General features: G+C 47.5%; 1 pseudogene; it reads left to right on the forward strand.

Annotated features, from left to right (window-relative positions):
- LOC111186932 (transmembrane epididymal protein 1A-like) overlaps nucleotides 1–7,373 on the forward strand; it is an 82,925-nt pseudogene extending 75,552 nt beyond the window's left edge.
- Nucleotides 7,374–14,929: the final 7,556 nt, after the last annotated feature.

Here is a 14,929-nt window from a genome sequence, read left to right on the forward strand (position 1 = left end):
GCTGGCCAATTCAGTTCCTGGCGAAGACACACTTGCTGGCTTGCAGATGACCACATTCTCTGCTGTGTCCTCACATGGCAGACAGAGAGTTCTCATCTCTCTTTCTCTTCTTGTAAGGACATTAATCCCACCAGGGGGGCCCCACACACATGACCTCATCTAAACCTAATTGCCTCCCAGAGACCTCACCTCCAACCAACTACCATCACACTGGGGGATTAGTGCTTCAACATATGAATTTTAAGGGGACACAAACATTCAGTCCATAACATTCTGCCCCTGGCCTCCCTAAAATTCATAAAGATATACAAAAATATCCATCCCATCCCAACAGTCCCAAAAGTCTCAACTCATTCTAGCATCAACTCTTAAATCAAGAGCCTAAAGTCTTATCTAAATCAGGTATGGGTGAGATTCAAGGTATGATTCATACTGAGGCAAAACTCCTTTCCAGCTGTGAACCTGTGAAACCAGAAAAGTTACCTGCTTCCAAATACAGTCCTGGAACAGGCATAGGCTAAACATTCCCATTCCAAAAGGGAGAAAGTGGAAGGAAGGTGTTATGGTCTCAAGGAAGTACAAAACCTAGCAAGGCAAATATTGTTACATCTTACGGCTGGAGAATAATTCTCTTTGGCTCTACGCTCAGCCCTCTGGTCCATTGGAGCAATGGTCCTGCCTTCAGGACCCAGTGGATTGGCAACGCCATCCCTATTGCTCTGCGTGGCAGGTTACCACCCCCTGCCTCCAGATGGCCCCACCCCCAAGGCTCCAGAAGACCACTATCTGACCTGTTGAAACTGAGGTGATGCCCACCCCTCCTACCTTTTGAAACCAAGGAAGCAGCCCTGATGATCTCTGAATTGCCTTCAGGGTCATTTTTCCCTTGTCTTGAAGAATAGCACATGTTCACAGCCAAATAACTTTATGGTCCAGTTCTGTCTATAGGATCTAACAAGCCCAATAGCCTTCCCTCATTTGGTCTGAGCTCCATTCCTTTGGGTTGAAACTGGCAGTGTTGCTGATGGAGTGGCTAATTAGGTCTGTAGTCTATTCCCATACTAATCCCCTTATCAAAGGGTTGTTGGGCCCCACCTTACTGTTCTCTTCAGAAAAACTTTCTCATTTTTTGCAATATGGACAGGGTGAGAATTTTCAAAACCGTAAGTTCAGGATCTCTTTTTTTTTTTAATTTATTTTATTTATTTTTGGCTGCGTTGGGTCTTCGTTGCTGTGCACAGACCCTCTCTAGGTGCAGCCAGTGGGGACCATTCTTTGCTGCGAAGCGCAGGCCTCTCATTGCAGTGGTCTCTCTTTGTTGTTGAGCACGGGCTCTAGGCACAGCGGGCTTCAGTAGTTGTGGCATGTGGGCTCAGTAGTTGTGGCTCACAGGCTCTAGAGTGCGGGCTTGGTAGTTGTGGTGCACGGGATTTGTTGCTCCGCGGCATGTGGGATCCTCCTGGACCAGGGCTCAAACCCGTGTCCCCTGTGTCGGCAGGCAGATTCTTAACCACTGCGCCACCAGGGAAGCCCTCAGGATATTTTCTGCTTAACAATTGCTTCTTCAATGCATTCCTTTCTTTTCACATTTTACTATAAGCAATCAGGAGGCACCAAGCCTCTCCTTCAACACTTTGCTTAGAAATTGCCTCAGTTAAACATGCATTTTCATTTCTCACAAGTTCTACCTTCCACAAAACACTAAAACGTGAACATAACTGTGCCGAGTTCTTTGCCATTTTTATAAAATTTATCACTTTTTTTCCATTGTCTTATAACATGTTCCTCATTCCCATCTGAGACTTCACCTGAACAGGCTTTATAGCCCATATTTCTACCAACATTCTGTTCATGACTATTTATGCTTTCTCTAAGAAGATGGACATTTCTCTATAGCTCTCCTCTTTTCCTTGTAGGCCCTCAGCTCAATCACCTTTAAGTGCCTGTTCATGGCAATCTTGATCTTTTCTAGCATGCACCTCCAAACTCTCCCAGCCTCTACCCATTATCCTGTTGCAAAGCTGCTTCCACATTTTTAGGTATTTGCTACAGCAGCATCCCACCTCACAGTACCAAAATTCTGTCTTAGCTCAGTCTGCTCTAATGAATACCGTAGCCTGGGTGGCTTAAACAACAAATATTCTTTTCTCACGTTTTATAGGCTGGAAATCTGAGACCAGCGTGCCAAGATGGTTGGGTTTTTGTTTGTTTTATTTTGGACGCAATGCATGGCATGCAGGATCTTATTTCCCTGACCGGGGATAGAACCCGTGCCCCCTGCAGTGGAAGCGCGGAGTCTTAACCACTGGACTGCCAAGGAAGTCCAGATGGTTGGGTTCTGATGAGTGTCTTCTTCCTGACTCACAGACAGGCACCTTCTCGCTGTGTGCTCACATGTCCTTTCCTCAGTGCATGCCCATGGAGAGAAACAGCAGAAAGAAGATAGGTAAGGAAACAGAGGGCTTGAACAACACAATAAACCAACTAGATCAAACATACATGAACACTCTACCCAACAACAACAGAATTCACACTCTTCTGAGAGAGCTTTGTCTCTCCTCCTCTGTCTATAAGGGCATTAATCTCATCATAAGGGTCCCACGCTTATGACTTTATCTAAACCTAATCATCTCCCAAAGGCCCCACCTCCAAAAACCATCACATTGGGGGTTAGAGCATTAATATATGAATCTTGCGGGGCGACAAATTTTCAGTCCATAACATGTATCATGTTGATTTTATTATTATTCATTTGTTTACCAGCGAGATTCATTATCTTGAATTTCATAGGTTTGTTAAACATTTATAGTTTTTTTAGATGAGTAGCCAGTTTATGGCCTTTGCCCACTTTCCTACTGAGGTGTTCATCTGTAACTTCTTGATTTGTAAAAGCTCTTTATATTGTAAGTAGACTAACACTTTGTTACATATAGAGTAAAATTTTACAGTTTGTTTTTCTCTTGAAATTGGTTTTTTAACAGTAACTTTAACATATAAATAATTAATCTAATGTTTAATTTCTATTAATAAAAACTTTAAAAATTTACATATAATTAAGCTTTTCACTTTTTTATGATTCCTGCTTTGGTATCACTCATAGAAATACTTGAACAACTTCAGAATCATAGGAATTTAGCAAGGAATATTAGTAATAACAATAGCAAAATTACTAATAATCACTGTCATTTTTTGAGTATTTATTATGTATCAGACACTCTACATACATTATTCTACAGGGATACCCCAGAGGTATTGCAGGTTTGATTCCAGACTACCACAGTAAAGTGAATATCGCAATAAAATGAGTCATGGAAATTTTTTGGTTTCCCAGTGTATATAAAAGTTATGCTTGGGACTTCCGTGGTGGTACAGTGGTTAAGACTCTGCGCTCCCACTGCAGGGGGCACGGGTTCGTTTGTTGGGGAAATAAGATCCCACGTGCTGCATGGCACGGCCGAAAAACAAAAATAGTTATGCTTGCACTATACTGTAGTCTATTAAGTGTGCAATAACATTATGTCTAAAAAAACAACATACATACCCTAATTTTAAAATACTTTATTACTAAAAAACACCAAAACAATTACAATAGCAACACCAAAGATCAGTGATCACAGATATAATAAAAACAAAAAGTCTGAAATATTGTGAAAATTACCAAAATGTGACAGAGGCATGAAGGGAACAAATGCTGTTGGAAAAATGGCACCAATAGACTAGCTTGATGCAGGGTTGCCACAGATCTTTAGTTTTTAAAAAAACACAATATCCACAAAGCCTGATAAAGAAAAGTGCAATAAAATAAGGTATGTCTATATTTAATCCTCACAACAAACCTAGGAAGTAATTATTATTCCCATTCTACAGATCAGGAAACCGAGTCTCAAGAAGACAAAGTTAACTTGCTCGCAGTCATGTGAGTTGCAAGCGTTGGAGCTGAAATTCAGTCACTGTGCAGATAAATGAATAGACCCGGTCCCCATCCAGCCTCTGCTGTGCTGGCTGCTAGAAGGGACTTCATGCATGTCCCTTCCCCACCCCACCCCCCGAGCCTCATGTCACCTGTAAAATTTGTTTAGCAATAACTTCCTTACAGAGTTGTTGAGGGATTTTTTAAATTAATTTTTATTGGAGTATAGTTGCTTTACAATGTTGTGTTTCTGCTGTACAATGAAGTGAATCAGCTATATGTATACATATATCCCCTCTTTTTTGGATTTCCTTCCCATTTAGGTCACCACAGAGCACTGAGTAGGTTCTCATTAGTTGTCTATTTTATACACGGTATTGTATATATGTCAATCCCAATCTCCCAATGTTGATGGAGTTAAATGAGAAAAAAATTATGTAACATGCCTGGCACCAAGAGACTGTCAGTGGAAGAGAAGTCTTTTTCCTGGAGCACCTAACTCTTTCCCTCCCCTCTCCTTGTGGAGGGGTGGGGCAGAGACTGTGAGAGAAAGGGCAAACCAGTGCCTACAGTGAGGGGCAGAGGTTGAAATCCCAGGCCTAGCATCTAAGTAAGGAACAGAGTGTGGTGCAACGCACGCACGCCCACCATCACGCCTCCGAAAGAGGTCCCACCCAGGAGTGACTCAGATGCTTTGGACACCTTTCCCTGTGTGGGAAGCATGGGTGGGGCTGGATCGGGCAGATCTCCCCGCTGTTCAAAAGTAGCCACTCTTGCTTGTGAGGGGTGCCTGCGAGGTTGCTGCTCATCTCCCGCTGTCGCCCTGGTGGCCCTGACATACACACTGAGACCGTGGGAACCCTCGGGGGACACCTGGTAGCAGGGATCTTCTTCTTCTTCTCACTCTACTACTCGGTGCTGGTGTCCTTGGCCCTGTTACAGAGACAGAGGTTCCTCAAAGCCCCTCTGCCCCCAAGGGAGAAGCGAGGGCACAGGTGGTGGCAGCTGGTCCCTGTGGAAGGAGTGGGGAAGGTGGTTTTCTCCCTGATTCTCATCTTCCCCGAGTTCTTCTACCCGCCAGGAACAAAGTGGCTGACGACGGTGGACTGGGAGGCCCCTCGGTGACCGTTCACGTTCAAGGACGAGTGGCGGCACTTCACTGAGGTCCTTCCTCCTCAGTGGCGTGGTGGACATCGCGAGCCAGGCGTGCCAGGCGTGTGAAGCTGGAGCAGGTGGCCGAGGCTTAGGCCTTCCGTGCGCTGGTGCTGCTGGTGGTGACCCACACCGAGCACAAGGGCACCCTGGAGACACGCGTGCACACGCTGTTCACAGGGCCTGCCTTCCCGGTCGGCCTGGCGCTCGCCATCGAGATCTGGGTCCCCAGCCAGCCCCAGCTCTGGGTGCCCAAGACTTGGATGGGGCTGGTGCTCAGCAGCTGGCTGATGCAGCTAAGCATCTGATGTACACGCCGCCCTCGGGGCAGCCCTGCAGAGGGGAAAACCCCACGGACCTCACCTTCCTCACCATCTTCTTCTGCTGGCACCTGGCCTTAGGGGCTGCCTTGCTGACCGCCATCTACGGCCTCTGCAGCCTCTGGCATGATTGCTTCTCCCCCTGGAGAAAGGTCCCAGGTGCCAAGTACCACCTGTGACCCATAGGCGAGGGCAGTGAAGAGCTTGAGAAGCTCCGGGCAGGGGCCCAACTACGAGATGGGGGTGTCTAGGTATAGAATCTGTCCCTGTGCTGCACCCTTTGTAATGAGAGTTTTGAGGATGCCCACTGTGTGCCTAGTGCAGAAATGTCCTGGGATCTGCAATGTGGCTTTCCATCACAGGGGTCGCCTTCCTTGTTCCTAAATGAACCTTCCAGTTCCTAGGATTCCTGCTATCTATCTCTCTGTTCTCTCCAGGCCTGTCTCGCTATTCAGTATGGTTCCTAACCGTGGACTTACATGAAGTGAGAGCAGGAGTAGTGTTTTTCTTTGACAGCTTTTGGGATCCAAGAGGAAGAAATGAAATGAGGGAACAGAGAGAGATGGAGGGTCTCTGGGGACTCGGCAGGGCTCTGCGTGTCTGAGGCGGGGCTGGCTTAGCGTGTGCATGTGTGTGCCGCCGGTGGCTGAAGTGGTGAAATGTGTGAAAGGGAAGGGGCTCTGTTTTCACATCGTGGTGAGGACTTCTGTTTTCTTCATGTCTTTCTGTTTTTTATTCACACTAAAGTGTAACAGGAAGAAGAGCTGGTTTTGTTGTTGCTGTTTTCTAATCTAAACTGGACGAGGCTACTTCTGCCTCAGGGAGTAAGGGATGAGGGGAAAGGGGGTGGCAATCAGTTTAGCAGGGCTCAAGTCTGGGGAGAAAGGAGGCAAGGGAGGAATTCCCAAAGGTGGGTGTAAGAAACGAGGATTACATTTGTATAATTTTAAGTTGTTTGGGTTCTGCTGTGACATAAAACAACTCCACCGCTTATGCAGAGTCTTTCAGTAAAGCCTTATGATACACGTACATGTGTCTTGTGTGAGTGATTCTGGGGCAAGATCAAAGAAAGGGCCCAGATTTCAGGTGGTGGGAGCAGAAGGGGAAGAACCGCCATGAAACATGGGGCACAGATGACCTCAGTGGTTCTGGAGATGAAGGGACTTGGAGCCAAGAGGGAAACTGCAGCCCCTGGAACCTGCAGAACTTTCCAGCCAGTCACTGAGTTCCTCCCAGAATGAGGAGAGGAGGTGCTAACAAATTCACATACTCAGTGAAATATATGAAAGCAAACTATATAAAAATACTTATCCCTGGGTACAATTAGAAAACTGCTTCTGATAGCATGTGTCTGCTTATGTGAGATGATAAACGTAGCATTTGGAAGTCTGAAGAGGCAGGAAGAGAGGAGGAGATGCTGGCCATAGATGTGGACAAAGGACCACAGAGAAAAGTGCCCACACATGAAGCAGTGGCAATTCTGCCATGGCACACACAGTCAGAGATGCTGTCCTCAGAGACAGAAAAACTCTATGAAGCACAGAGAGGGATTTGCATTTGCAGATGGAGGGCAAGATGGGCTACACATTGTCCTCTGAAATATGCCTGGACACTCCCTAAAGAAGCAGGGTGCAAGAGTGTGGAAACAGGCCCTGGAAACAGTAGGAGAGGGGTTAAAGCAAAGAAGGGGAGCAAGGGAAAGGATGGAAGTGGGGCAAGGGTCTGGCAAGTCACATGGGCTGGGCTTGCAGAGGAGCGACATTCTGGGTCTAAGGAAGAGACGTCTTCCTCCAGCAGCTGGAACCAGGCCAGCCTCAGCTTTCCTCCCCACCAAAGCAGGAACCAACCTAAGGAAAAGTCAGCACCCTTCTTTCTGTCCCCACCCTGAAAAGCCCAGAAACAGAGCCAGCTTTTCCGGCGGCTTGTGCGCCCCCAGCAGTGAAAGCACCGAGTCCTAACCACTGGACTGCCAGGGAATTCCCAGGGCCCCTCGCTTTATATCTTCTGTCCAAAGCCCTGGGAGAGGCCATAGCAAGGGGTCCATATGATCGCTTATCACTGAAAAATAGCAAAAGTTAGATATTTCTGTATTCTTTTTTTCTCCATAAAATCTGGCTGCACCCTCTCCCTGAAGACTTAACACAGATTTACTTTCAGGATGCCTTATGATAAACACCTCTCTTTCCCTGTTAGTAGACCACCCTTTATTCAAGGATAATGGTAAGACTTTTACTTCTTCAGCTTGGAAACAAGAAGCTTAAAATGCTAATGACATCACACACTGGCTGAGAACCACCTGCTAAAGTAGAATCCCTCAGTCAACAAATGTAAATAAGTCTTATCAGATGCCGGGCCTGACTTAAAGAGGAGTAATTGGAGGTGCAGAAAACTGATGGCTAGGAGAGAGATGGGAAGTAATTTACAGAGGTGGGTCCTGTTTATCTTCATTTGTGCTGTGGGCGGGAATTCTTGTCCTGCACATCTGGCCTTTGCCCAGCGAATCAGTCATGACTCTCTAGGGAATCAGAACCAATAGGATGTGGATAGACATACAGAGAATTTAAGGAATGGACTCATGAGAACTTGAGGACTGGCAAGTCCAAAATCTTCAGGGCACGCCAGCAGGCTGGAGACCCAGGGGAGAGTTGATGTTGCCATCTTGAGTCTGAAGGCAGTCTGGAGGCAGAATTCCTTCTTCCTCAGGACACCGTAGACTTTTCTTTTAAGGCTTTCAACTGATTGGATGAGGCCCACCCACACTATGGAGAGTAATCTGCATATTCAAAGTATACTAATTTAAATGTTAAACACATTTGTTAAAAATACCTTCACAGGGGGCTTCCCTGGTGGTGCAGTGGTTGGGAGTCCACCTGCTGATGCAGGGGACACGGGTTCGTGCCCCGGTCCGGGAAGATCCCACATGTCGCGGAGCGGCTAGGCCCGTGAGCCATGGCCGCTGAGCCTGTGCATCCGGAGCCTGTGCTCCGCAACCAGAGAGGCCACAACGGTGAGAGACCCGAGTACCGCAAAACAAAACAAAAAACCTTCACAGGGATTTCCCTGGTGGTCCAGTAGGTAAGACTCCACGCTCACAATGCAGGGGGCCCCGGTTCAATCCCTGGTCTGGGAACTAGATCCCACATGCCACAACTCAAAAAAAAAAGATCCCACATGCCGCAAGGAAGATCCCGCATGCAGCAACTAAGACTCAGCACAGCGGGCTTCCCTGGTGGCGCAGTGGTTAAGAATCCACCTGCCAATGCAGGGGACACCGGTTTGACCCCTGGTCCAGGAAGATCCCACATGCTGCGGAACAACTAAGCCCATGCGCCACAACTACTGAGCCCACGTGCCACAACTACTGAAGCCCGTGAACCTAGAACCCATGCTCCGCAACAAGAGAAGCCACCACAACGAGAAGCCTGCGCGCCACAACAAAGAGTAGCCCCCACGTGCCACAACTAGAGAAAGCCCGCACGCAGCAACGAACACCCGATGCAGCCAAAGATAAAATAAATAAATAAATTTATTTAAAAAAAAAAAAAAAGACTCAGCACAGCCCAAAAAATAAATAAATAAATAAATATTTTTAAAAAATACCTTCATAGCAACATCTAGACTGATGTTTGACCAAACAACTGAGTACCGTGGCCCAGCCAAGTTGATTAACCATCATACTCAGCGTAATGGAACATGGCCACTCAAACGTGATTTATGTCAACTGCGTTTGCCATGATTGTTGGAGACCTTCCAAAAGAGTAACAGTGACTTCATTTTAAAGGAACTCCACCATTATTGGTTCTGACTGCAGTCTGACTACAACTATACAATGTTCTATGGATTTTATCCCTTCCCTGTATCCTCCAGAAGGAGAATGACAGAGTGACGGGTGTGCAGGTAGGTGACACTTGTTTTTAAATTAAAAAAAATAACGCTTAGAGGCCTTTTTTTTCTTTTTCATGTTACGTATTTTAGACGTCTTAGAAAATAACAAAAAGTAGTTTAAAGTATTTTGAAATCTACCATAATGCTCTTACCCAGAATTAATTACTGCCTGGCAGGGCTAAAAGGGTAGAATGTATTTCAACACACTAAGAGGTTGGATGGGAGGGTTTACATATCAGAGAAGAGGCCTCTCCTGCTGAAGATGACTGATGCGCCTGACGACCAAGGCATGGCTGACTGAAAAGTGTTGCAGGTGAAGGTCGCTGAAGATAAGGAAATCCAGAACTGGGAGTCTAGTGCTGTGGGAAGGAACTGAGTAAGGATACTGACATGCTCGGAAGACGGCAACCTTGGGCTGGAGAAGAACTCAGAGCCCAGTCTGCGGGGAATTTGGAGGAGGGGGAGGTGGTAAGGTATCAAGGATGGCCAGAAGAAAGAAAATGTGACTAACATCAGCTTCAAAGGAGGAAGTGATCAGGGTTAAGCAGACATGGTAATACCTACCCCACAGAGGTACTGTGAGAAATAAATGAGGTTCTGCATAAACAACACTTAATACGCAGTATGGTGTACAGTAGATGCTCAATACATACTAGCTTGAGATTCTGAATACACATATGCGCAATAACCAGACCACATATAAAAATAAAACTCTGACCCACAACCTGCAGCAACCAGCCCAGGAAGCCAGCCTGCTATCTATAAATCAGATTTGTAGAAAGTCAGCTATCACGCACTACTAACCAGTCCAGGTAGCCAAATAACAACCCCTATAAAAACTGACCCAAAATGGGAAGGACCTGGTTAATAACGAACAGCTTCCCTAATTTTTGCCCTGCTTCCAACTTAGGACCAACCAAAGAAAGCCAAATATGCACCCCTAAACAATCACATGATACCCCACTTCTAGTTAGCCAGCCTGCAACTTCCCTATGCCAACAGCCTCCAATCAAGGCATAACTGATGCCTTCTCTTTTTTTTCCCACTATGAAGCGTTCCCATTCCTCTGCCTGTCTTTGAGTCTTTGCCAAAAAGCAAATAAAGGTGGCTAACTCCCTTGCTATAGCAAGCCCTTTTCTGGTTCTCCTTTGATTGGTTTTCATCTATTTTCACATGTTCAATTCTTTCATTTATTCATTCAAACAGTTATTCAATATTTATTGAGCATATATTGATACTATATGCCAGACCCCATGCTGGGACATGAGAATAATGACGTGACCCAGATGCACAGGTCCCTGCCTTCAAGCTCATTATGGTTGTGGGAGAAGAAAGGCAAATAAACAGCAAGGTAAGTACAGTCTGAAAGGGACTGTGATGAGGGGCAGCTAATCCAGACTTGTGAATCAGGGAAAGCTTCCTAGAAAAGTGATGTCACCACAGGGACCTGAAGGATGAATATGGCCAAGGGAAGAGCTGTAAGGGAAATAGTCAGGAAAAAGGGAAACGGCCATAGGAAAAGTCCCCAGGTAATTGCATAAACACCGAAGGAAGTGAATGAAAGTGGGATGACTGGACCTCCGTGTTTGAGCTTGGAGTGGTGAACCATGAAGGTGGAAAGGCAGACAAGGGTCAGAATCCTTCTAGGCCACATGAAGGCATTTGGCATTTATCCTAAAGCTGACAGTAATGATCAGATTTCCATTTTGGAAACATCACTCAGGCTCCATGTGGAGTGAGGCCTGGAGAGCAAACCTGGAAGCAGGGAGACCAGTCAGGAGACTAACAGGTGATGGTGGCTGGATGAGAAGAAAAGTGCAAGGACTGGGAAGCTGATTTAGAGGTTCCCACTCAGGACATCACGGCTGGAGGTCAGTAGGGTCGGGGGGGTTGGGGACGGTGGGACAAGCCAAAGCTTGTACAGCTGAGGAAGAAAGTAAATGCAGTCACTGAGAAAACGAAATCCACACTGGGGGCTGGAGAAGAAGAGATGAATTCTGGATGGAGACATGAAGTTCAAGGTGTTGTTCTGGAAGCAGGTGGATGAACTTGTCTGGAGCTCAAGAGAAAGGGGTGGGTAGAGAGGGCAATCTGAAAGTCATAAATGGTCATTAAAGCCATTTATGCGGATGGGTGAAATTGCTGAGGGATAGGGTATGGGGAAGAGGGCTTGGAACGGGACTCTGGGAGGCACCACACCTAACTGGAAAAAAGAAGGCAGGCACTCGTGAGGCAAACCAAGAAAGAGTAGCCAGCGAGATGCGAGGAAAACCAGGACCTTGCTGTAACATAGATACTAAATATTGATATTGTTTTAATAAAGGGAGTAGCAAACAAAGCCTTGTTTCTTATTCCCAGTTCCTCCTTCCCCTTCCAGAGAAGGATGGTCCCCAGGACACTGGGAGGGAACTTACTCTACGAGTTACTAGTGGAACTGGTCATGCATTGCCCCATAGTGTTGCCCAAGCTGCATCAACAAAGTGCTAGCGTTGGTACACATCATTAAGTAAAACTGGATGATGAAATCATGGGAAGAAATGCACATGCTTAGGACAAGGACGTCCCCCTGAGGTAGGAGATAGATAGCCCCCTTCCCCCACCCTCCCCGCCCAGGGTAAACAGCTGGAGTTCGGTCCCTGTGGACCGATACTCGAATATGAAAATAGCAGGACAATTTAGAGAGGAGGCTGGGCCCTGCCCAGATAAGAGATAAGAGACCACATATTTCTCATTCTCAAAGTCAAGGAGACCTTCCCGACTAGAAAGCTCCTTGGAGGTCAAAAGGGAAGTGATGCTAAGCTACCCATAGGCCTCTTCTCTGGAAGCAATCTTACCTGAGAGATGCGAGAGCACACATGGGAGGATCCTGAGATATACCAAATACAGACTCAGAACCAGGCAATTTAAAATGGTTGGCTAGGGCTTCCCTGGTGGTGCAGTGGTTGAGAGTCCACCTGCCGATGCAGGGGACATGGGTTCGTGCCCCGGTCCGGGAAGATCCCACATGCCGCGGAGCAGCTGGGTCTGTGAGCCATGGCCGCTGAGCCTGTGTGTCCGGAGCCTGTGCTCCGCAATGGGAGAGGCCTGCGTACTGAACAAAAAAAAAAAAAAAATGGTTGTTCAAAGGAAACCTGGAAGAAATGCCCCATATAAGTGATTTAAACTACCATGAGGGCACGACTCTTTTCTCTGAGTCCGCCTGTGTGTCTATCCACCCGTGTTGTACTCCTTTTCCTCCTAATAAACACTTTGTTTCACTGCTCTCCGTCTTTGTGGGAATTCTTTTCTGCAAAGCTGAAGGGCAATGGCCTTGTCACTGACCACTGGTCTAGTGGCTAGGATTCAGCTCTCTCACTGCCGTGACCCAAACTCAATCTCTGGCCAGGAACCGAAACCCTGCTTCAAGCCACTGCAGGCCGAGGCCACCTGAGATCAACCCTACATCACACCCAGCTGAGGATTTTACTAGTATCTTGGTTAGGTGGGACTGGAAGTTAATTACAGGACCACAGTGGGCATTATTCCAGTTTGATGGCTGAACAGTATACAGTTAACTATCTAGTTCATTAGCCCGGGTTACTGAGTGCCTACCATCATATTTCCTCTCTCTTCAATAGCCTGTGGGTACAAAAGGGACGACAGGAAGGATAATGGTTTATGTTTCAAGTCCCCCAACCTCTTAAGCCCCCTCTGAGGTACCCCTCCCCGTCCCCACAAGCCTCTCTCTCTCTCCCCCCCTCCCCTTTCCCTCTCCCTCTCTCTTCTCTCCCCTCACCCACAAACTCTGGGCCTTCCAGTTTCCAGGAGAGTCCAGAGATTACCCTTCCGCCTTCCTCACTGCCAATGGTGTCCCTGGTAACGAGGCCGCTTTCCTCTCTAATTCGCAATTCTTTAAAGACTGCATAGAGGCCCTCCTCCCCCAACCAGGAAAAAACGTCCTTCTCCCAGCACTGTGCGCCCACCCTAGGGGGCCCTCCGCCCTCCTGAAAACAGTTCCTTAACTTCCCCTAGCAACCCCACTCTCCAGGGACACAGTCCCCAAGGACCAATCTCCGCGTGGCAGCATCCTCACTGCCTAGCGCATCAACCTGTCCTGGTGTCCTGGGACAGAATCTAGGAGCATGGGGACTGGCAGACAGAGTTGGGAGAGACATTTAACTTCCTTTGTACTTCTGATTGTTTTATCATGTACAAAAGAAAGAACACGGATAATACGCTCGATTTTTTTTTCAACGAAATCAAAATTAAAACAGTACTAAGGGCACAGAACTATCTAGTAAACCGTGAGGAACGCACGGAGCCCAGTTCTGCCAGGCTGCCCCCGGCTGTGCCTGATGTGCTCCACGGCCACCCTCTTGTTAAAGGGGTTCCGGCCTGAGAATGGCCGGGGTGCCAGGGCCCCTCACCCCTGCGCAGTTCCTCTCCCCTCCTAGGGACTGGGGCGGAGGTCAGGAACTCAGCCTGGAACCCACCTCTGCGCAGGCGAGGGGCTGCGGGGACGCTGCGGCGCGTGGCGCGTCTGCCCGCCCCAGCGGGCGCCCAAGCGAGGAGCGCGCCTCCCATCGCGCCGCACTTTCTTTTCCTGCCTCAGCCTGGAGGTCCGGCCTCGCAGCTCGCCCGGAAGAGTGTCCAGACGGGGTGGTGTACCCGCCTCTCCTGGGTCGTTTGTATCGTCAGCGCCGGGCACCACACCAGATTCGGGACGCAGAGGCTGCGCGGGGGAGGAAGCTTCGCGTTCTGCGTGGGTGCCCAAAGCTAGGCCCCAGCACTGCTGAGCCTTCTTATGCCACGCCCGCCCGGACGAAGGCAGACCGGCCCCAGGTACCCAGAGGTTACACGCCTAATCTGGGGAAATGAGGAGGGAGATGGATGAGTCACTGATGGATGGACTGATTCTTAGATCTTTTCTAAGTGCACTATTTCTCCAGCTCCTTCTAAGCACTCGGGAGGAATCGGCGAACAAAACAAAGCTCCCTGGCGCTCTCAGATCTAGAGTGGGAGGTGGCAGTGACCTGATTAGTTCATATATTGATGTTTAGCCCTAAGTGTCTACACCACCTCCTCCTACACCCTATTAAAAGCAAACTTTCCTTGACAAATTGCTCTCCATTGTGCACCAAGGCAGCCAGCAAGTGGCAAAAGCATGCTGATTGGGGGAGGGTGTGGGCAGGAAGAGGTATGAGGTTGGGAAACACAATGCCTACGTTAAGCAGAGACATTTTTTTCATTCGTAAAACATCATTTATCATCGTCATTGGGGCTTCTCAAAATTTCCTAAGTGCCCCCAACCTCTTTTTTAGTCGCTAACATTTGAAAAGAAAGAAAGAAAGTTTCATTCCGCAAGGTCATAAAAACACTTCTATTCACTCGTTATTTAACAGTTTCTGGCAAGATGGTTGAGATGCCAGATGTGGTGACAGTTCGTCAGAAGAAAAAGCACAAGTTTGAAAGGCAAATGATAGGGATACGTGAATGTCCTCAATGGGAATAACAAGGTTTAATGACCAGACAACTGTGCCCCAAATGTCCGATTAACAAGAAGCATGGAGCAATGACAAAGGGATCAAAACCAGAGCACTGCCAGACAAGAGGAACTCCAAACAGGCCCTTCCCAGGCATGTTTCTTTTCTTTCTTTCTTCCTTCTTTTCTTTCTTTCTTCCT

Source organism: Delphinapterus leucas, chromosome 4 (assembly GCF_059928025.1).
Source record: "Delphinapterus leucas isolate spDelLeu-1000000601 "Yukka" chromosome 4, BTC_Dleu_Yukka2, whole genome shotgun sequence".
Lineage (NCBI taxonomy): Eukaryota > Metazoa > Chordata > Mammalia > Artiodactyla > Monodontidae > Delphinapterus > Delphinapterus leucas.